Genomic DNA, 25,137 nt, shown 5'->3' with positions numbered 1-25,137 from the left:
ACAAGTTTTCCATTCAATGATTGATCAGAACAAAAACACTTAAAGACATAACTGTCAAGACATGCAAAAATAGAAAAGCCCACTGACATCTTTCTGAAATGAACATGAATCTCCACATAGTTACTCAGAGCATTTGATGTGCCAATCAATACTGTGATCTTTGGGTTGCTTAAATTTTAAATGTATTCCTAGTGCCCTAAGGGCACAAAATATAGAGAAACCAATATCCAGTTCTTCAATTCTGAGTGAAGAAGATAAAGGTACAGAGGCCCTTTTCCATGTCCTGTGATTCAAAAGATGCAAACACTTGTTACATCTCTGAAAAGTACCAGAAAATTGTGTCTTATGGTGGGAAGTGTGTTAGATTAAAAAAATTCCATAGAGAAGTGATGTAGAATTTCCTTCTGTATGCTGTGATTAAAGAAACTGCCTTGGCCTATTGATAGAGCAGAACATAGGTAGGTGGGGAAAACTAAACTGAATTCTGGGAGAAAAGAGGTAAAGTAGAGAGAAGCCATGTAGCCCTGCCAGAGATAGACGACAAAACTTTAGCTGGTAAGCCACAACCATGTGGCAATACACAGACTAATAGAAATTGGTTAAATTAATATGTAATAGTTAGCCAATAAGAAGCTAGAACTAATAGACCAAGAAGTTATTTAATTAATACAGTTTTTGTGTGATTATTTTGGTTTCTGGGCAGCTGAGAAACAAACAAGCAGCCTCCTCCAACAGAGGAGAAACTGAATATTTTTCTAATAATATTCAGTAATGAATAACTACCATATATTTATAGTAGAATTCAGCTAATTATAAATAATCATATATATATATATATATATATATATATATATATATATATATATTATATGAAGGTTCAGCTAGTACCTACAGAGAGACTTCACATTTACATTCTTGCATCTTTGGTACAGGAAATTACTCTGAATGCTACCAGTGGAAAAACATATGCACCAACCAGGTACAAACTCTGTGACCTACAGTGGTTACATATCAGCAAAGTATACTAGGGCAGTGGTAACACAAAACTTGTGGAAATAACCAACCATAAGACAGATCCAACACCCAGCATTACCAAGAACCAGAGACTATATAGCCCATACACAAACTCTTAAAAAAGACAAACTAACATGTTTTAAAAATGCTAAGCACTTAAGAATCTTAGCTGTGACATTACTAGGTCAAATAAGGTACTGCCTGCTTGCCCCACCCAGTCCAGCATGGCGGAGCCACTTGCACCTCTGAGCCATGCACACTACCCCACTTCTAGGCACACAGCTGGTCCACGTTGCCTTAAAGCAAGCTGCAGCAATCTGCTCACAAACCCCATCCAAATACTTGGTCTCCTGAGTCATGGCAGCATGACCCAGAAAGCAGCATTTTAAAACAGCAACAGCATTTTCCTGCTATGGCTAAATCAGGAAAATCTCTCTTAAAGGAGCTGCAGCATTCTACCAGCAAACAGCAAGAAGCTGTTTTAAACTCTGTATTTTCTTTCTTTTTTTTCTAGATTGCCTTTTCAAGCTTTCTCAGGTTGTACATGGATTTAGCTAGCACACAATGGAGTGTCAATTTGTAGGAGGAGCGGCTGCTTGTTCGTCTAGGCTGCCCAGAACCAAAATAATCATAGAGAATTTGTATCAATTAAAACACTACTTGGCCCATTAGCTCTAGCTTTTTATTGGCAAGCTTCTTATTGTCTAACTCTTGTATTAATTTAGCCCACTTTTATTAATTTTTTATATCACCACGTGGCAGTGGCTTACTGGCAAAGATTCTAACCAGTGTCTGTCTCAGGCAGAGGATCTATAACTTCTCCCTCTGCCTCTTCTTCCCAGCATTTTGTTTGGTTTTTCCTGCCTAGTTCTGTTCCTATATAGCTCTGCTTTAGACCCAAAGCAGTTCCTTTATTAACCAATGAAAGCAACACATAGAAGGACCCCCTGCACCAACTGTGTCCTTTGCTTTACAGAAGCTTCTCAGTTTTAGGAGGACCCATTTATTTATTGTTGCTCTTAGCGTCTGTGCTACTAGGGTTGTATTTGGGAAGTAGTCTCTATGCCAATGCATTGAAGGCTACTTCCCACTTTCTCTTCTACCAGGTACAGTGTGATCATATTTATATTGAGCTCCCTAATTCATTTGGATCTGAGTTTTTTGCATGGGGATAGATATGGATTTATTTTCATTCTTCTACATGCTGACAAGTTATGTAAGCACCATGTGTTGAAGATGTTTTCTTTTTTCATTGTATAATTTTAGCTTCTTTGTTAAAAATCAGGTGTTTTTTGGTGTGTGGATTAATATCTGGGTGTATGATTTGATTCCATTGGTCAACATCTCTGATTTTTATGCCAATGCCAAGCTGTTTTAATTACTGTAGCTCTATAATAGAGCTTGATGTCAGTGATGGTGAAGCCTCTGGAAGTTCCTTTATTGTACAGGATTGTTTTGGCTATCCTAGTTTTTGTTTTGTTTTTCCATAGGAAGTTGATTATTGTTCTTTCAAGGCCCATGAAGAACGGCATTGGGATTTTGATGGGGATTGCACTGAATCTATAGATTGCATTCGGTAGGATTGCCATTTTTTTTATGTTGATATTACCTACCTATCCAAGAGTATAAGAGATCTTTTCTATTTTCTTGTATCTTCTTCAATTTCTTTCTTCAAAGACCTAAAGTTCTTATTGAACAGGTCTTTCCTTCTTTGGTTAGTGTTACCCAAAGATATTTTATGTTATTTGTGGCTATTGTGAAGGGTAATGTTTCTCGGATTTTTTTCTCAACGTCTTTATCATTTGTATAAAGGAAAGCTACTGATTTTTTCTTTTTAGTTCATCTTGTCTCTTGCCACATTACTTAAGTATTTATCAGCTGGAGGAATTCCTTAATAGAGTTTTTGGGGTTACTTACATATACTATCTTATCAGGGAGCATTATGGAGCTAATAAGAAACCCGACACTAGAGAAATTCCAGGAATCCACAAGGATGACCACAGCTAAGACCCTAAGCAATAGAGGAGAGGGTGCCCAAACTGGCATTGCCATGAACTCAGACTGATGAATATCTTAAATATCGCCATAGAACCTTCATCCAGAAATTGTTGGAAACAGAGTCAGAGACCCACAGCTGAGCACCAGACTGAGCTCCCAAAGTTCAGCTGAAGAGTGAGAAGAGTGAGAACATGAGCAAAGATGTCAAGAACATGATGGGGGCACCCACTGACACAGTTTACCTGAGCTTATTGGAGCTTACCAACTCCAGCCAGACAGGGAAGGAACAAGCATAATTCCAAACTACTTCCTCTGAAAGTGGGTGATAATAGTATGGCTGGGGCAGACTGAGGGGTCACAGGCAGTGGCATCAAGATTTATCCCTACTGCATGTACTGGCTTTTTGGGAACCTGTTCTCTTTGGATGGACACCTTGCTCAAGCTAGATACTGTATAGAGAGCCTTGGATCTTCCCCAAAGCAATGTGCCTTACCCTCTCTGAAAAGTGGATGAGGGTGGAGTGGGAGGTAGGTGGAGGGAATGGGAGGAGGAGAGGTAATGGGAACTGGGATTGGTATGCAAAATAAAAAAGATAGTTTGTTATCTTTTTTAAATAAATAAATAAAAAGAAAATACATGTTGGTGTTTTAGAGTTTGGCTATATCTCTTTGCATTTATAAAGGATTGAGCCTGATAAAATGATAATTTTCCTGATTTGCAGAGCAAAAATATAATACTTACAAGGCAGCAAATTTCATGTGGATTATTTGCTAATATCCTCTTTCTAAATATCTAGGTTTATCTTTTCTGTTAAATAAAAGAGAATACTTATACATTTTCATTAAGAAAACAAAACAAATGCTTTCTTTTTTTCCTTCTCGGAATTCAGAAAAAGCATTGCCACTTTAGGTTAAGGACCATCATCATTCCTTGTTAAAGTTAATTGAATACTCCTGGTTTTGAAAACACATCAATTAGAAAGAATTAAACAACATTAATAGAGATTAGAAAAAGTTACCCACTTCAGGATAGTTCCTGTAAAAATGACCTAACATTTAATTCCACACCAATTAAATACAGATAAATTAGTGTAATTGAGTTCTATTGTAACCCACATCTGAATCCATCTGTGATGGCTGATCTAGCTGAACTTCTGCTTTCAGTTTAAAGTGGCAGGAATTTTTAGTGTTAGCATCCAAAAGAGTCCAATTTGTGATCAATGAAAACAAATCCACACAGATTCTATTATCACAAAGTCATATGAGCATAGTAACTCTGAGAGATGAATGTCAGATGAAGGTCAATATAATGGCTCACTCTTCCTATCAAATAGGAACAAATATAAGCAATAATATTGTTCGGTTATCTTTTCCAAGGACAAGAGAGGCAAGTCTCTCTCAGCCAATCTGCAGCAACTCTTTAAACCTGACACCCTCAAATCACTTTATAAGATTTGCAAAGTCTCAAAGAAGTTAGAGAATAATTCTCTCTTAGTCAGTGTGTGTGTGTGAACAGACAGGAAAAATATGTGATGTTTGCAGAACTAAAAGTCACACCTTGTTTTTCTCCATGATGAGAGATGGAACCGGCAACCAGTGAATTCCTGGACTGACTTTCATTATTAATGCTCTGTTACTTTGAAGTGTAAACTGAAACAAACAATTTCTCTTAATTTCTTTTTGGTCATGATTTTTATGACATCAACAGAAAACAAAACAAAATATATTTATATTGCATTTGAAAAAGTCAGAAAGCTAAAGAAAATATATTGCACGTGCAAAAGTTGTATGCTATCTTAGACATGAGGCCCATGAAAGAGATAAAACTGATGTTTGTTTTCCTGTGCTTTGGAAGTCCATCAGCAACTTACATAAAATCCTCAAAGTTAATTTTGAAAAGACACTAGATTTTCTCAGCCTGTGACAATAAAAACAAATCCAGATAGAAACTACTTTTTTTGTTTGTTTTTGATTTTTGAGACAAGGCTTCTCTTTGTAACAGCCCTGCCTCTCCTGGAACTGACTTTGCAGATCAGGCTGACCTCTAACTCACAGAGATCCGCTTACATCTGCCTTCTGAGTGCTGGGATTAAAGGTGTGCTCTACCATCACCCAGCTTTTGTCTCTGTTTAAAAAGCGTCTTTTCCTGCTTCTGAGCACAATCAGTGACACAGGCACATATACAGACACACAGACACAGACAGACACACACATCATAGAGGCAAGAATAGGACTCAGGTCACTAACTCACATGAACAGGCAGGATCTTGAAGAGCTTATTCTGGTTTAAGATTTTTTAATCTGCACTAGCTCTTTTTGTTACTAATATTTACAATAGGTTAGTCTTTCTGGCTGTAAAATGACACAGTTTCAGGAGTCTTCCTGGGAAACTTGAAACAAATGACTTTCTTTAAGTCGTCAGACTTCTAAATAGATCCTAAATAGGTATCTCCAAACCCCAGGATAAATTACTTTCAAACTTAGGAACATTTTTGTTAAACATACCTTTAGTTGGACAATGAGACTTTTCTTGAAGGATCCCAATGGCATGAATTTATTTCACAAGCACTTACTGAATACTTAAAGGTAGGTCTTAGTCTCAGAAACTGGAGATTCAGCTGTGGAACAAGGAAAAGGTGAATTTGTGCTCCTTGTTCTCCACATAGCTTCATAATACTTCAAAATAGATCAAACTGACATTCAAGGAGAAGGTGAGAAGTAATGTCAAAGAAAATACAAGTCTAACTTTTAGAAAAAAAGGACGGCCTTTATGCCCTTGCCTGTCATCAACCATTAGATATGTCTGGGTCATTTTGCTTCAAGAATTATTTTTTCATTCATGGTTCTGTATCTCCAAGAAAACGACTTTCAAAACTATCAGAAACTGTCCACTTGTGTCTCAGATAGTCTGTTCCATTTCCAAGCAGTCTCAGTTTTTGAAATAGAGTAGTCTAGGAAAATCTCTCTTTCATTGCTAATAGTATGTATGAGTAGGTCCAGTAGTCCAAACACAATTATTAACATCTAAACTTACTTGGCATTAAGCACCAATGACAAAGGGATGTAGTTACTTTCATTAATATTTTATTTTATATAATTGTATTTCTTAATATCTAAGTGCTGGACAGATACAAATGTTAATTTTATAAGTCTGTACAGAAAGGCATAGATATAGGTATATATTTTAAAATCCAAATTCTCATAAGTTTTTTATTTTATTATTTTATGGAAGAGAAAATCATTTTTACTTCCTATACAACTTTTCTAACTGAATAATAAAGCTCAAAAAATCACTTATTATTTTGTAACATGAAGCATTTACCTCAACTGGGAACCAATAATTTGACCAACTATTTGCATTTACTATCAATAATAAATCATAATAAAATTTGTTTTAAAATATTTGGTTTTCGCCAGGCGGTGGTGGCGCACACCTTTAATTCCAGCACTCGGGAGGCAGAGGCAGGCAGATCTCTGTGAGTTCAAGGCCAGCCTGGTCTACAAGAGCTAGTTCCAGGACAGGAACCAAAAAGCTACGGAGAAACCCTGTCTCGAAAAATAAAAAAAAAAAATTTGGTTTTCATATAATCATGCCACTTATTAAAGGTGAAAGAAAGTAAGTATACATTCTAGTTAGATGAATGTGTCTATTTATTTTTATATGTATAAAATCTTGCCTGAATACTTTATATCGCAAGATGAAAATAATCTTTGACATTTTTCAGTGATTATTGAGATGTTCATTTCATAATCTTCAGTGCTGAAAATATTGCTTTGCATAAATACGTAGTGGATAGACAATATCAGAAGAATGTTTCTGAACTTTTCAGAAATAGAAGTTCTCTCCTAATGATAAGAAAGAATTCATTTAATTTTTTGGTTTTTATATTTAATTCAAGACAAAATCTCAAATAGCAATTCATAATTTAAAGGATGTTTTTAATTCATAATAACTAAAGGATGTCAATAGTGTAGTGTATACATGTGTGTATGTACTCATATATGTAAAGGTATGTGTACATAAGTGCATGTGTATATGGATGTCCAAGGCTGACATTGGAAATTTTCCATAATTGCTTTCTATTGTTTCCATTTGGGAAAGGGCTTATAATTGAGTCCAGAACTTATCCATATGACCAGCATAGCTAGCAGCTTATTTCAAGATCTCCTGTCTTTTGACTTCCAAGTGTTTGAATTGCAGGTGGGTTACTACACCCACTTGAAACTTACGAGGTGCTATAGATCCAAACTCTAGTTCTCATATTTATATGCCAAGTTCTTTACCCACTGTACCATCTGCCTTTTTCTCTAATGCAAATATTTTAAACAGCAAATATTCTAAAGCTAGAGATATCTCATGGGTTAAGAGTGCACCAAGGAACAAAGTTTGGTTCCTAGTAGTCACAGGAAATGCACAAGGGCCTTCAATTCCGGTTCCAGAGGGAGTTGTCATTTCTCCCCAAGCCACAGTTCAGATAGAAGCACCTTTCATGCCAGTATTTTAAAATACAGCTTAAGAATGAAAATTAACTGAAATCAGGAAAGCATCTATACTACTTTCTAATTAGGAATAAAGGGGCTGGGGATTACTCCATCAAAGTCATTTGAACAAGTTAACGAGTTATCTAAGAGGGAATAACTTTATCCATATAGAGTCTTCCACATACTTTAACATCTAATGAGGCTTTTATAATAATCATGGTGATTTGTAGAATGCACCTGCATTTAGGGATTTGTTGCAAGAGTTTTAGTCAAGAAAAATTAGTGAGGCCTGGTGTGGAGTCTTGTAGATGGGAGAGGAAAACTAGTCCATTGCCTGCCAGGTCTTAAAACTGGATTCAAAGGCAGCCTAGGTGATTAAGTGGGTTCTGTCTCAAAAATCAAAAAAACATATAATAATAAAGGATAATGGAGGAAAGGGTGGCTGGAGATATAATTTAAATGAGCGTGCTTATCTCGGCCTGGTAGTCACAGGACCCTAGCATCAATTTCAATACAGAACAAAGGAAAGAAAGAAAGAGAGAGATACTTGGCCACGCAAAAAGGGTCTGAAGGCCAAGAAGCCTTCACTGGCCTAAACCAAACTCACCTGGCTATAGGAACATGCAGTGTAATAAATAACTTCTTCATGATCCAACCTAGGTCTGCCAGGGAAATCCCAGCAACGACTACCAAGCCATGAGACAAGATGAGAGAAACCAGTCTCCAGGAGCCACGAAAGACGACCTGGTGCCAGCGCCACTGCTGCCCCCTTCGCCAGCGTGTGGAGAGTATAGAAGGCTTTCCCCTTCCTGAATAAACTCATCTTGCTAAGCTTGCTACACTCATCCTGTCTCCCAGAGTCTATGCCCTTGATCTCGTGCCTACTCACCCTCTTCCTGAAGGGGCCACTTGGTGGAACAAAGAAACAAGGGAGGAAGGGAGAGAGAGAGAAAACAAAATCTCTGGTTTTAGGATATATTTTTAGAATAAAATCCCATTGTCAGGGAAGTTCAGGAAAGATCATTTAGTCACTATTTCTCCTATATTTGGCCATTAGACACTTGGAAGTCCATGTTTGATGATACCACTTTTAGAATAACATTAGGGCGTACCCTAATGTTAGTGGAGGGTCTAGGTTTGCAAAAGAGCTAAACTGTATCACAATACATAACATCTAAGTTGTTATGAAGAAGTGGGCTTGGCTGGGCAATGATGGACTAGGAGTATCACAGACATGGGAAGAAATCTCCACAATAATTCACTGAACAGAGGCATCCATGGGAAAATCTGTCGGCAGATCTTGAACAGAGCATTACAGGCAGGGAGCAAAGCCTAACAATAGCCTGGCTCCTGAAAGAGGACTTCATGATTCACGGAATGAAGTCACAAAAAGAGGCTAGTGTAGCAGGAGCAATAAGCCGAAATTGGATGATCAGCCGAAATTGGATATTTGAAAGCTCCTGAACGAGGAGATAAGAAGTAATTACTCAAGTCTCCCAGGTCCATGTCCAGGAACGAGTCATGAAGAAGTCTCGACGCTCCTTATCAGCTCTCATGGGCTTGCTGCAAGGTGGCTCTCTGCCTCTCGCACTCTGCGGAAATTCCAAGCTGCAGAGCCTTGCTGTTCCCTGGAAACATCACCTTCATTATCTCTACATTGTGAGTAGGTGGCAGTGTCATTATGTCAGCCTTTATGAAAGAGAAATTATCATCAAAAGCACCGAGTGTGGGGGTCTTGGAAATTCCTCTGCTAACAGCCTAGAGGGAGCAGTAAGCCTGCTGGTTTTCCATGCTACTCAAACTCAGGTAAACCCAGTCCCCAAACCCTCAGCCCTGGCAGTCAAGTGCACCTTTGGGAACCCAGAAACCCGGAGAACCTGGCTGTTTCTCGGTGCAGACAAGGACACCGAGAGTACGAATCTTGGTTCCAAACCATGTCATCTCAATTATATTTACAGTGTAAATAATCTTAGTACAAACTGCATTAACTAAAATGTTCGTTTGATTGCCTCTTGAGGAAGACATGTACAAAGTTAAGCAGACAAGCAGCAAGGTTTTATTAACAATGCATTATAGTAAAAAATAAATTAGAGGGAAGGGAACATATTCTATCAAACGATATTAAGTACAGTGACAACATGGATAATTTTTTTGCATTTTCATATGGATACAAAGGAAAATACTTCGTATCTAAGACTGAAAATATGAACACTAAAATTAGAACATTATTCTTTAAATTTCAGTGTGATAATTTGCTTTTTTAATTTTACTAAATTAGTTGAATATAGTTTAGAGATGTACACGAAAAATATTAAAGGAAACAGTGAAAATCAAATGGGAAGAGAAATTGGTGAAGATACAGATTTTAAAAATGGCCAGCAAACGTTATTCATTATTTAAGCAGAATAATTTGTGATTAGGATTTTAATACTACTCCAGTGACTTGCTTCCAACTTTTATGTTCAATTTTTCCTATTATAGATATTAGAAAAGCACAATGCACCGAAAAACTTAAAAGAAACAATGAGGTGCAATTTTGTAATTGTTCAAGGCTGACTGCATTAGTTTGCAAAACCGTTGGCCAATATGAGTGATAAAGACCAATGCATCTAATGAAAGACAGCTTTTCCAGGAACGGAAAATAGCTAGAGACTGAGATAATCAAGCAAAATATGTAGAAAGTTTCTGAGGAAACCCAAAACCTTATACAACTTTTGTGGTTGTGCTTTAATTTTTGCTGCTATATTTTATACTTGGACCCAGAAAAGTAACAGCTGCACTTTAAACATTCAGTAAATATTTGTGAAATTATATATGATTTGACTAGCTCTGAGACCAAACAGCATTAGAATTCCAAATAAAAATAGCTCAGGAAATCAAAGGGGGAACCAGTCATAATTACTATCCTATTTTTGTAGTATTATATTATTGCCAATGCAAATTCTAACAGGCTTTGCAGAAATGGAGTTGAGATGTGTTGGGAGACACTCTGCAAACATTTGGAGAACTGTCTCACTCAGTGTAGTATATTAGAGGCACCAGATTGGGAATGAGAATGCACAAATTTCTTCTAGGTAAATTAGCTCAGAATTTTTCTTCATTTTATTATTGTTTTTATTGTGCTATATGTTTTTCTCTGCTCCACTCTCTTCCTTCCCTCTTCCCTTCAACCCTCTCCCATGACTCCCACGCTCCCCATTTACTCAAGACATTTTGTCTTTTGCTCTTTCCTATCCATGTATGTCTCTCTTAGAGTTCTCTTTGTTAAAATCCCAGCATCAGATGATTGCAGCTCAGAATTCTACAAGATTTTCAAAGAAGAACTAATACCAATGCTCCTCAAATTATTGCACACAAAAGAGCAGAAGGAACATTGCCAAACTCTTTTTATGAGGTTACAATTACCCTGATACCCAAACCACAGAAAGACATTACTAAGAAAGAGAATTACAGACCAATCTCACTCATGGACATTGATGCAAAAATACTAAATAAAATACTGGCAAATCAAATTCTAGAACACACCAGAACCATCATCCACCATGCAAGTCTGCTTCATCCCAGAGATGCAGGGATGGTTCAACATACAAAAATCTGTCAACAAAATCCACCATATAAACAAACTGTGAAATAAAAACCACACAATCATCTTATTAGATGCTGAAAAAATTTTTGACAAAATACAACATCCCTTCAGGGTAAAGGTCTTGGATTGAGCAGGGGTACAAGGAACATACCTAAACATAATAAAGGCAATATACAGCAAGGCAACAGCCACCATCAAACTAAATGGAGAGAAACTCCCAGCAATTCCACTGAAATCAGGGACAGGACAAGGTTGTCCACTCTTTCCGTATCTATTCAATATAGTTCTTGAGGTCTTAGAAAGAGCAATAAGACACCAAAAGGAGATCAAGGGATACTAATTGGAAAAGAAGTCAAATTCTCACTGTTTGCTGATGATATGATAGTTCACATAAGCAATCCCAAAAATTGTACCAAAGAACTTCTACAACTCATAAACATTTTCAGTAATGTAGCAGGATACAAGATTAACTCAAAAAAAAAATTAGAAGCCCTCTAGTACACAGATGATAAAAGGGCTAGGAAAGAAATCAGAGAAACACTCTTCACAATAGCCACAAATAGCATAAAATATCTCGGAGTAACTCTTACCAAACAAGTTGAAAACTTGTATGACAAGCAGAAAAATAGCCACTGTTTTGAAATGCCAGATTTCTGGGTCATGCTGCAAGAACTCTGGCTCTTTTAGGAGATCAAGTATTTGGATGGGGTTTGGGAGCAGCCTGCTGTGGCTTGCTTAATGGCAACTTTGACCTGGCTGAGTGCCTAGAAGTGGGGTAGTGTGCATGGCTCTCAGAGGCAGCAAGCAGCTCCACCTTGCTGGAATGGGTGGGGCAAGTTGGAAATGCAGTATTACCTCTAGCAACGGTGCAGCTTAAGTTTTTAAGAAGCACTTAGCATTTTAAGAAACTGTCCTGGTGAGAAAAGGCTTACAGATACACAATAAAAGCAGATTTAGACACAAAAGACCTCTAAATGAATCATAATGTTGGATAAATGTATGTAGGCTTGAGAGAGAGAAGAAAAAGACTACAGAGAGTTATAAAAAGAAGTAAATGGTTTTTTTTAAAAAAAAAGTTTTAAAAGATCCAGAACACAGGCAGTCAGAGATTAAAGGAATAAAGATAATGAAATAAATATTACACTTGTAGAAAAAGTAATAGAGTAAAAACAAGCCATGTAAAGATAGAAAATTTACAAAGAGTCTAGATTATGTATATTATTGTATTTTCTTCGAATTTTATGATTGCAGAGAGATATTTGATTCTGGAGACTGCTAAGCTAAATTAACATATATATTTCAAAGGTATCTTGATTTCAAAATATGCATCTAAAGATATGTTGCTTTGAAAAAGAGGTTCTTCTTTTGTTTCCACAGAGGATGAGAATCTGTGCATTTATTCCAGGCCAATGTGGTTTAATGTACCAAGACCCCCTGAAAGGTTGCCTTGAACACCCCTCAAAAAACTACTTCACTCAATAAACAGCAGGAAGAAGTTTGGATAGAACTGGGCCCACATTCCCAAATATTATCCATAAATGTTTATTTATATTTAAAGGAAAATATGCTATAGAGATGAATAATTTACTTTGGTATGGATCTTGGTTTATTGATACAAATTTAAGGTCAATTTTGTTATACTGTGTATATGTATTTCTGATCTTGATTAAGGTATTGTGTTTGTACTGTTCATTTAAAAGTGTAATGTATAATTAAGAAATATAGGCTAATAGATAGTCATCTAAATTAGTCAAGCTTATAGTCATGTTAGTTAGACTTTCTAGATGTATATAGATGTTTTTCAGGTGAATAGGCATTCTTCAAACCTTTCAAAGACTACAGAATATGGCATTTAAAAATTTTTAAGAATTTAGAACTTTTCATGGCAATGAGACACATCTGTTCCTGGCAACACCAATCTACTTCAAGAGGAAGATGGGCACCAAAGATGCTCTTTATGAAATTTGTTAGCCATTTAGGCAAGAAACTGCTCTTTCTTGGACTGCTTGATAAACTGGAAAAGAAATTACTGCTGAACTTGCTTAAAGGTGAGACAATCCTTCGGGTTACTGCTACATGAAAAAGACTGCCAAACATTCTGCAGGACACAGAAAAATGAGACAAATAAGCTGCCATAGGTGGAACTGTCTTTGAAATTTCCTGCTTCATGGAAAAGTCTTCTGGATACTATGGGCCTGTAGGCTGAAGATGGATGCCCCAGTGATAGAGAAGAACTTTGGGTGATTGCCCAGGCAATGAGATATCTCTGTCATTTCTAGAGTTTTGGAAGTTGCTTACAATGTACTTCCTGTTTACTTAGATAATATTATATCCTTCTGAAGTCTTTGATGGAGTTGAAGAGTAGATAATAATAAAATAGTTTTTCTTAGTTATGATTAGAGATAAAATAGATATAAATATTATAACTGTAATTCATGCTTGATACCTGTTTTGTTGTATGTAATTTTACTATATTAAAGTTAAAACCTTCCTTTTCATTTAAACAGAAAAGAGGAGGTGATGTGGGATTGATTCTCCTCTGTATGCTGTGAATATCATTGGTTAATAAAGGAACTGCTTTGAGCCTATAGAAAAGCTATAGGGGAACAGAGCTAAGAGGGGAAAGCTAAATGGAATGCTGGGAGACAGGAGGTCGAGTCAGAGAGAAGCCATGTAACCGCTGCCACAGACAAATGTAGTGAAATTTTGCTGGTAGGCCACAACCTTGTGGTGATGCTCAGATAATGGAAATGGGTTACATTAATATGTAAAAGTTAGTCAATAAGAACTAAGAGCTAATGGGATAAGAGGTGATTTAAATAATACAGTTTCTGTGTGATTATTTTGGTTCTTGGCAGCAGGAACAAACAAATGACTCTCCTCCTACAGGGATCCTCCTGCCTTAGCCCCTCTCTATGAGTATAACAGTCATAAAACCCTCACCTGATTTCTGGTTTTGCCTTTGCCTTATTTCTGTATTGACTTCTTCATTCCCTCATTTCTTCTCCCTCCCTCTGCTTTTTATTTGCTTTTTATTGTCTTTTAACTGTAATGGAATTAACCTTCTGGTAAATAATAAGTACAACAACTTGGCTGGAATTTGAAAAACCAATGTCTTTGCCAGTCTTTGTACTTTAAGCACAGTCAGAAAAAAAAAAGCCTCAGTTTGTACTAGCTGTCTTCTTCAGTAGCTCTCTGGAGGCACAGTGTTTCCACAGTTCTGTGGAGTCATATGTGTTCAAGGCCATGTCTTCTCTTTCTGAGTCGTTCTTGTGTAAGAGAAAGTAGGTGTGGCTTACCTAGTGTATGGCCTTCACCTTCCCAAGATCAGAGCTAAAATCTTAAGGAACAATTGAAAATTCAGAACTTAGTCACATCCTGGAGGTAATGAGAAACTGCAGGCTGTGTTCCCACTTAGCAAATAATTCTTTGCAGACTTTTAAAAGTCTTCAGGAGGGAGCGCCTGAAAGAGTGAAAAAGAGCTGTGGCATCCTTTATACTTCCCTTTTTTTCAAGGGTTATGTAACAACTAGACACATCGAGGAAATTTTTAGATCCTCTTGTACATATTGTACTCTCAGGAAATACAATAGAAATTTTATTTAGGGCAATGTGTGATTAGAAACTTTCAACTTCTTTTGATAATTTTATGATATATTGGTTAGAAACAGGCAAAAATTAAGCTTAGGTAAGTGAGGATTTACTAAGTAAACAGTAATTAGACTTCTCTTCATGAAAACCCAGGGTCTTGGTAGGGTGTTTATGATGCCGTGTAGATGGCTGTGCAGTTCACCATAAATGTGAGTCAAGATTACTCCTATTCTAACCATTCAGCTGTCACCACTCCAAAAGATAGATGAATGAGTTTTTTCTACATAATAGGACTTTGTGTGTATGATGATATCTGAAGTCATAACATCTGCTTTTTGTACTCTGAAACTTTATAGGGAAATGATTTTTAAAGAGCTGAAACTTACATCAATAAGAACAGGAGTACTAGTCAGTACTGAGACAGGATCCAAATCCTATATTAATTAATTCAAACCCACTACCCTTCCTCATTGAATTCTAATGACTTCCTGCCAACTCAGGGTTCTTGATTTTTTACCCTTTTATTTGTACTTCCTGTTACTTTCTCATTCTAATTCCTCATATCAAGTGGCATTAACATGCACCTATTTGGGAAAACAAGTACTAAGAATTAGTGATCATAAAATTTGTGATAATAGGTTCTACAGCACTACAGGGAGTTCTCGCCTTTTCTGGAGGAGCATGATGTAGGGACAGGGATTCCTCTGGAACTTAGCTATAGATGAGGGGTACCCTTAAGCCTTCCAGGCCTCAGAGAGCAGAAACTGAGACAGATGTCAAGGATGCCTTTGGTGCTGAACCAGACCAGCTTCTGGAGGTGAGAACTGAATGGAAGACTAGTGTAGCATTCTCCTTCCAGTCTCCTGTTTCACGTATAGACCATAGCAGGAGTGGAAGCTTTCAGTAACTGCTTAACAAAACAATATTATTCCAGAATGGACTATTTTATCTCTCCTTGTATCTAAATAGAAAGCAGTTCAATTTTTGAAATTCTTACTATCATCGCACATTTCTGATGTTAGATATTTTCTACATAATCTTAGCACAATGAGAGAATGGAAATATGAGAATAACAAAATATTTTTTAAAAAATTAGTAAGTACTATTTATTTCTAGGATTAATAGAATTGATGTTCAAATATATAAAAATAAGTCAAGAAGATATAAAAGACCAGATGAAAGTTTTTTATTCTCACCACAAGTTAGCATTTGCTGAGCCTCTCCTGCCTACCATTATCATTAGGCTATTGAGGGGATGAGTGACATTTCCTACCGGGAAGAACATGGATAAATTCCATGCCTTGAATTTCAGCTGGGTGGAAACTGCTGTCTAATCTCAAAGTCAGAAAACAAGAAACACAATGTCATTTCTGTGATTACGCAATATTTGAGTTTCAAGTCATCAGTCAGTGAACACCCAGCGATTTGCATTTAAAGCTTTGTTACGCACCAGTGCTTGTAAATCTCTGAAGAAGTTCAGTTCATGGGCACCTTTTAAAAATTAGTTATGTAATCAATGTGTATTCCCTCCATTCTGATTGGAATCTTTTTATGATTATCGCTGTTGCTTCCTTTGTGTTATGAATCTATCAATCTTTTAGGTGTATTTATTATAAAATAAAACAAAAGTCACTGACTGATGTCTGTCTATTTTGTTTCCTTTTAAAAGTTTTCACTTGAACTTTGAAGCTGTATCTGAAGCAGTTACATTCAGTAAATAGTCATTTCAAAACTCAGCCATAATGATGCCATACAGAAACTGAGGTATTTGTCCATATTATAAATGCTGTTAATGAATTCATCTGAGTGATCACAAATTCGGATCCCAAACTGGATGATGTTGCAGGTTTCATAGCCCTGCCTCTGTGGTACTTACTGAGGTTGACAAGTGTTGGTAGCCACATCATTAACTCCAATACCTTCTCTCTTGTTTAGCCCTCAACCTAGGAAACAGTTCTTTTTCATTTTGCTTTCTTCTCTTATGCTGAGCTTCTACATTTACTTAAATAAACATTATTTTAAATCAGGCATGCATGCATCTCTTCATATTAATTAAAGATCATCTTCTCAAGTATATTTTAGATTTTGGAAGCTTAATGGCAAATTAAAAAGAAAATATAAGGGAAATGAATAGTTAAAATAAGTGGAACAAGATTGTCTCTTAAGGGCTTACTTGTAGTAGGTGCCAAATGAAAGTGTTAGTTAAGAAATGTTCAGGCCTCTTTGAGTTATGGTAAAATTGAAACAATACTGAAAAGTAATAGCTTCTTATACAGTTAATTACTCATTTCCATGTTCTAGTGAGTTACTTATGCCACAACTTCTTATGATTTAATAATATCCAAAATTTTATTCATTCATTTAACAAATGTTTATTAAGTGACTAAAATACTATTATTCAGTATTATAAGTGTGACATTATTGCTATAAGCAAGATGATCCAAAATATTCTTATTTGAAATTACATGTTCTAAATTTAACCAAATACACCATTTCCTACAATGGGAATCTATTACAGATCACTCAAAGCAGTAGGCTACTTTTGCTTACAAAATGAGGTCTTTTTCCATGTAACAGGTAAAATAGTTTCCCTATAAAACATGTCTCTTTGCTGTAATTAAACACAAAATTCATTTGTACCAGGTCATCTGCTTCTCTTATTTAAAAAAGTACAGCCCACAAACTTTGCATGGTTACTCAAAAAAAAAAAAACCCACAAACATTTAATTACAAAAAACAACAATCTCATGCTATATCATACAAGTTAAACAAAATCACTGAAGTAATCAATCCTGGTTCTTATTTTCCAATATAGAAACATATGGGAAGGAAATCAAAGAATAGCTCTCCCAACTATAATGTTCCTTTTACAAAGAGAATGGTTAGATAGCTAGAATGGTCAGTGCTCTTATTCCAGTATAATCATCCCAAAAGGAGAGAAAGACAATTTGAAGTTGAGATTTACAACTTACTAGATACATGCTCTCCTGCAATTCATTTAAAGTTCCCACATCTGTAAAACAGATCCTGAACAGATACTGGCATGAAGAAATGTTACAGATGTCACAGGAAGTATTTGCTTTATATTGCCAACTGAGAATCATAAGTCTTCCTAAGATACTGCAATATTAAACATTTTCATCTCTTCCTTCTCTAACATTCTACTTTTGTCTATGCATATACAAGAAGAAATCAGACATGGAAACATCACAACTAAATGACAGTAGAAACAACATGATTTTTTTTTTTAACAAATGGAAGCATCCTTGGGATAATCTTTTTTCTGCTGCTCTAATCTCCTAGGAAAAGTTATATCATTGGTGAAGACAGCCAAACCTTCTAAAGTCTACATGAAGTTCAATCTGGCTTCATAGACTTCTTTGTTTCCTGTGGGCAAACCACATGGTATATCCAAGTATAGAGACCATCCCTGCTTGGGGACTTCATGAGCAAACATCTCAAGAACAAGCATTGAGGAATAAATAATTCCCTTTTCAGTGGAAGCACAACCAGATGTCAACCTTAGCAAGACTGATTTTGTCTATTGCTTTCATTTGGCAGTGAAATGGTACTTCTCTAAATGCTAAAGAATTTGAGAATTAAGGATTCCTAAATTTCCAACAAAGAAAAATGAACAAACTAATATTATAAAATTTCAAAAGCAAGAATCTAGTCCCTAGGGGGATTTGAGGCATGGAAATAGTGCAAAGACAAATGATTAGAAAGAAAAAGACTTCCTCGGTTTTTCAAAGAATCCATATGCCATGGATCTGGCAAGAGAAATACTGTGATATTCTGGATCTTGGAACTCAAGATGGGAAGAAGTCAAATTAGGCTTAAGAGAAACATTTTAGATGGGAGCCATTCTGGAGGATATAAAACACTTGATGTAGATAGGGAAGAACCATTCCTGTCGTAGAGATCCTGTTTTGTTTGCTTCAGCTAAGCAGAGGATAGAAGGAAGATGGGTAGTAAGAAAGTTCATACATTTGATAGACAAGGATATGGTCAAACAAAAAATCCAATTTTAAAATCTCTGTCTCCAGGAAAATATTTACAAGGGCTTTAATTGAATGAATATACTTATTTAAGTGGATGTAACATGTACTGTAAATAGTGTTTGTGGAATGAAGCTGTGTTATCACATCTCCCCAGATGGCAACCATGACACACATATGAACAGGCACAACTAGATGCAGAGTCAAATGAGGAGTGATGAGCAAATTGAAGGAAAATGTCTAGGGTTTCTCTGTAGTTTTGGATCCTGTCCTGGAACTAGCTCTTGTAGACCAGTCTGGCCTCGAACTCACAGTGATCTGCCTGCCTCTGCCTCCCCAATGCTGGAATTAAAGGCATGCACCATGACCACCCACCTTGAAGGTTGTTTTCTAAGGTATGTCCTTAACCAAGTTTTAGTATTGGCTGTTAATTCTTACTCAAAACATTATTGATGGGAATATTGTCAGACTTATAATAAAACACTAAATTGTTACAGGACAAAAAGAATTATTTTATAATTCATGCTTCAGTAGTTAGTTAAGATGGAAATCAAGTGTAACTCTACTTTCAATTCTCCTTCAGATAGAATTGTATTTAAATGACTCCATCACCTTTGCAATTAACAAAAATCTATAAGCCATCTAATGAAGTAATTTAAAAAATAAGTTGGAGTAGTATAAAGTAAAAGGTGATATGAGGAGTTATTGAATGAGTCAGATTTGAAATGAGAGAGAGAATAAAGATAAGGGAATTGGAATTTTACTTAGCATATTTCTACTTGATCAAGTAGAAATTTTGATTAATTAGGACTACAGGTAAAGAAAACATTTTATCCTCACTTTAATTATGTTTTAGATATAACTCCTTGCTGATTCTAATCTCCTATATTATTAAATTACCTGTGTCCAACCAATGAGAACATTCTTCTAACTTTAACTCTATTTACCATATTGGAGGTTTCTAAAGATGCAAATGAACTCTTCTCATCTAAATTAAAACATCTGTTTGCTGTGTCTCTTTCTCCTTTCTATTTTAATTTTTTATTCATTTTACATACCAACCACAGTTCTCTACCTTTCCCTTCTCCTTCTCTTTCTCCTCCCATCCTCTTTCTCCTGCATCTACTCATCAGACAGGGTAAGGTCTCCCATGGGGGGGTCAACAAAACCTGACATATCTAATTGAGAAAGGACCAAGTATCTCCTACTCCTACCAAGGCTAAGCAAGGTGTATATCTAACCATAGGAAATGGGTTCCAAAATGCCAGTACATGCACCATGGATATGGATAAATATATGTCTTACTGCAATGGGTCCCACAACCAGACCAAGCAACACAATTATCACCCACATTTAGAGGACCTAGTTCAGTCTCATACTGGTTCCCAGCAGTCATTCCAGAGTCCATGAGTTCCCACTAACTCAGGTCAGCCATACCTGTTATCTTGGTAAGGCATTGTCATTTTGCTTCCTCGTCATCTAGCTAATGACTGCATCTCTGCCTTTCCACTTTCCAGAATTCTCCTAGACTGGTTGTCCCTCATAAACTTCCTGCCTAGCTACTAGCCAATCAGCATTTTATTTAACCAGTATGAATAATAAATCTTTACAGTGTGCAAGAACATTCTCTCACAGCATTTCCCCTTTTTTTCTTTGCAAAACAAGAACTCTGAATCTAAACTACTTTGCTTAACTTTTTTCCTCACCATTATCCATAAAAACTTGTAACAGGGGTGTCAAGATCATGATAAGGAAACCTACAGATATAGCTGACCTGAGCTAGTAAGAGTTCATGAACTCTGGACTGACAGCTGGGGAGCCTACATGGGACTGAACTAGGCCCTCTGAATGTGGGTGACAATTATGTGACTTGGTCTTTTTGTGGGGCTTCTGACAGTGGGACCTGGATTTATACATGCTGCATGTCTGACTTTTTGGATCCAATTCGACAAGGTGGGATACCATACTCAGCCTTGATACAAGGAGGAGGGACCTGACCCTGCCTCAACTTGATAGGCCAGACTTTTTTGATTTCTCGTGGGAGGCCTTATCTTCTATGAGGAGTAGATGAAAGAAAGAGAAGGGGGAGTGGGAGGAGGAAATGGGCACAAGAGAGGGGAGGGAGTGGGAACTGTGTTTGGTAGATAAATTGAATTTAAAAATTTTAAAAAGTAGTAGATACTGACCTGTAGGCAAGTATTTTCATGATATGGTGGTAGAATGTCTCCATTTTAAGATCAAATGAGGAATCTGATTGGTCATCGAAGCTGTATGAAGGCATGAAACCAAGTCAGATCATCAAAGTTTGGCTTCTGATCCTCACACTCACTTTATTTGCCTTTTGGGTTTCTTTGCCTACCTAGAGTCTAGTTCTGTTGTTCAGAGTACCCCAGACTATCTTTAGTTGCCTTCCAAGGCCCATTGATGAGAGGGTTAATATGGCTGCCCACTGAGGTTTTTGATCACTCATTACTAAAAGATCTTTTCATGATCCAAGATAAATCAAACTATTTCTTCCTCCTTTTATCTTAATTAGAGAAACACAAAAACAGAAATGACCAGAGAACCCCAGGAAGTCAACAGAGACGACTCTATTTCTTTCTGCTTTTGAAGTTCTTGGAGTACCTTTGATTCTTTGATCTCCTGTGGTTTGTTTTTCATTAATTTCTTCAGTTCTTTGAAGTGTAGATTATACCCAAGGATTATGATGCCACAGGTTATAAGCTGCCCAAATTCATTGAGAACTAGCTCAAACAAAACAGCCTGACACTCACATCTTACACATACAATCCATGATTTGTAATGTGTTGTGGCTAGCATCTACTGTTTGTAATAAAGGATCTGTAATCAATAACCCAGGATAGAGTGGTAACACTGAATTGATATGTGTTCCTCCAAAATGTGTATATTGAAGGCTTAAGAGTGTGACTGTATTTGTAGACAAGGAACTTAGGTAATTAATGTTAAATGAGTCATTTGTGTGGTTGTGAAACATATTACATTAGCATCTATAAGGAAACATTGTTCATTAGGTCGAGGCACATAGAGAAAAGGCCAGAAAATGAATGATACAATGAAGGGGCACACATCTAAATGGAAGATAAAATGCCTTAGCAGGCATAAGATTTGATAATACCTTGACTACTGTCTTCCAGAATTGAGAGAAAATATATTAATGTTGTTTAAGCCTGTAGACTTTGTGGTCATGACATAAACAAATAGATCTCAGTACTCCAAAGTGGGGTGCTGTTGTAGCATGTATCTCAGAAATATCAAACCAATTTAGACCAGTTCAGGCCAGTTTAGACCGGTTCAGGCTGGTCCAGACCAACTCAAACCAGTTCAGACCAGTCCAAACCGGCTTAGACTGGTTCAAACTGGTTAAGGTCAGTTCAAACAGTTTCAGACCAGCTCAAACTGGTTCAGACCGGTTTAGACTGGTTCAGACCTGTTGAGACCAGTTCAGACCAGTTAAGACCAGTTCAGACCGGTCTAGACCAATTCAGACCAGTCTAGACCGATTCAGACCAGCTCAAAATTGTTCAGACCAGTTCAGTCCAGTCCAGACTGTTTCAAACCGGTCTAGACTGGTTCAGACCAGCCCAAACAGTTTCTAGCCAGTTTAGGCCGGTTCAGAAAGGTTCAAACCTGTTAAAACCAGTTTAGACGGGTTCAGACTGGTTCTAACTGGGTTCGGGCTGGTTCAGGCTGATTCAAACTGGTTCGGACCAGTATAAACTGGTTCAGACCAGACAAAACCGGTTCAACCAGGTTCAGACATCTCTAAACCGGTTTAGACCAGCTTGGACCGGCTCAGATCGGTTCAGACCGGTTTAGACCAGTTCAGGCTGGTTTAGACCTGTTCAAGCCGGTTCTGACTGGTTCAGATCGGTTTAGACCAGTTCAAGACAAATTACAGACCAGTCTCAAATTACAAGTATGAAGTTTAAAAAAATACTTTTATGTTTGGAAGTCACCAAAGAGGAGGGTTACAGTATTAGGAAGATTGAGAAACACTGCTTTAGATGCTTGCTTGTTTTTTCATGAGAGACAGGAAAGGTGTGGATTTGGATAGGAGGGAAGATGGGGAGGATCTCAGAAGGGTTGGGGGAGGGGAAATTATAACCTGAATGTATTGAATGAAACAATCTATTTTCAGTAAAAGAAAAACAGAATTTTTATATAAAAAAATCACAGGGCTAATGTGATGGCTTATTGAGTAGGCTTTTCTGCCAAGTTGAACGAAAAAACCAACTCCTGAAAGATTGTCTGCAAATAGAAATTTTTATTCTAAGTTCTGGTTAAAAACATTAGCAGTCAACTTCACTAAATTTTAACACTACTTCCTAAAGTGATACATTTTACTTCCATCTTAATTACTTTCAATTTCTCTGGGAAATCTAAATGTTCTCTCCATATCAGATTTCATATTCAATCTCACATTTTTAAGCAAGTTGGTGTTTAATTCAGTGCAGCATTTGGATCTCAAAAAAAAATTTCGTACCATGAAAATTGAGTAGCTCAATACAGCAATCAAGAAGGAAGTTTTCTTGTGTCAATATCAGCTCAATGAGTCTAAATCCATTAAACAGACTAATGTCTTAAGATCTATCTATAAAGATTAATATTTTATGATTCTATACTTGGAGCTACATAACCATGACATTGCCAACATATCCTCAATATACTCTCATGGGTTACATAATTATCACAGTTTTCCATCATTTGTTTGTAATATCTTACTCTGGACAGCCAGTTCCTAGCTTGCCTCACTTGAAAGACTGTGTAAAAATACTCGAAATCTCTTTAGAGAAAAATAAATTATTTCAACTTATATAAAATTTAAAGACAGTTTAAAGGTAAATATTATTCAAACCCATGCAGAATTACACAGAAAATAAAAGGTAACCTCAGCCTGTACCACAATGTTGAAGTAGTGCTTAGGATGTTCAAGGTCCTAGGTTCAACCCTCACCATCAACACAAGCATTTGAAAAGAGTTGGTAAGGTTTGTTGAAGAATGTCATTGTATTAGTTTATGTAAGTGATACCTCAGTTCAGTACCAGAATATTATAAAATCTCCCATGCTTTCAAGTGTGCAGTTATACTCTGCAAAATACTTCAATGCCGTGCTTGTTTTTTTTTTTATCAAAAAAGGGTGATATAGATAAATTTATGAGTAACCTGCTGAATTAAATAATGACAAGTTATCTGCTAAGATAATTGTGGATGGGTCTGTGCAAATGCTACTGAAAGTTCTTAACTTTTGAGTAGGTTGTCTCAGGGAAGCAGATGCAGCCACCTTCACTAACATGCCAAAGACTTGTAATCCCTTCAAATTGTCTGGAATAGAATAACAAAGTAGGAAGGCAAATTTTCTCCCTCTCATTAGTTGGCACCTTCATATTCTCCTATGTAGAGATTTTCCGATAGCCCCAGGCTCTTGAGCCTTTAAACCCCAGTATGAGTAGTACGAGGGCTTTAACACCTCCCTTTGTAGACTTTTGCCTTCAGCTGAGAGTTGTACTATCTGTTCCCCCTTTACTCAGGCTTGTGCTTAAAATTAACTCCATAATTAGCTTCCTTAATGCTCCAGAATTTACAGCATATTGTGGGTCTTTGGAATCACAATTCCTAAAATAGATCTCAAATATATGTAGACATCCTATTGGTGTTGGGTTTCCCTGAGTTGTAGTAATAGGGGCGGCGGCAGGGCTACATCCCCAAAACCCCAGCCGCCTGCCCAGCTAGCTCAGTCGGTAGAGCATGAGACTCTTAATCTCAGGGTCGTGGGTTCGAGCCCCACGTTGGGCGCCATTTGTAGTAATAGGGGCGGCGGCGGGGCTACATCCCCAAAACCCCAGCCGCCTGCCCGGCTAGCTTATGCCCCGAAATAATTACACGGACACTCTATTCATTTAAACACTGCTTGGCTCATTCCTATCTAGCATCTTCTAGGCTAACTCTCCCACCTGGACTAGCCCATTTCTTATCATCTGTATAGCACCGGTCTTACCGGGAAGATTCTAGCCTAAGTCCATCCTGGGTCGGAGCTTCATAGCTTGCGTCTTCCCTGGAGCAGGTAGCATGGCGTCTCTCCTGCATCTGCTCCGGAGAGGAGAGCTGTCGAGTCTGACCTCACTTCCTCTTCCTCCCAGTGTTCTGTTCTGTTTACTCCTCCCACCTATCTTCTAACCAATGAGAGCCAAGCAGCTTCTTTTTATTTAACCAATGACCTTCCTCCATCACTGAGTAATACAATTAACTTAGAAAAATTTCCATAGTTTCTGTTCCAAATACCTTACTACCTCCTTAAGTTGGAATTTCCCCTTCATTTGTTTCTTTGGTAGAGAACAAATGGATATGTTCTATTTGCTTTTAAAGGTTATTGTGTATATTTATGGCTGAAATATTTACCTCTGCCTCTTGATCTGAAAAATTTTACCCCATGTAACCATCCTCTTCCTCC

At 37.0% G+C, this 25,137-nt stretch overlaps 1 non-coding gene across 1 annotated transcript; it reads left to right on the top strand.

Moving 5' to 3' along the window:
- The first annotated feature begins 24,409 nt into the window (after positions 1-24,409).
- On the top strand, positions 24,410-24,482 carry Trnak-cuu (transfer RNA lysine (anticodon CUU)). The gene has a single exon. It is a non-coding gene; the product is annotated as a tRNA-Lys (tRNA).
- Positions 24,483-25,137: the final 655 nt, after the last annotated feature.

The sequence above is a fragment of the Microtus pennsylvanicus genome, chromosome 3, assembly GCF_037038515.1.
Source record: "Microtus pennsylvanicus isolate mMicPen1 chromosome 3, mMicPen1.hap1, whole genome shotgun sequence".
NCBI lineage: Eukaryota > Metazoa > Chordata > Mammalia > Rodentia > Cricetidae > Microtus > Microtus pennsylvanicus.
Note: the sequence above shows the minus strand (reverse complement) of the source record. Positions and strands in the feature narration are given on the sequence as shown.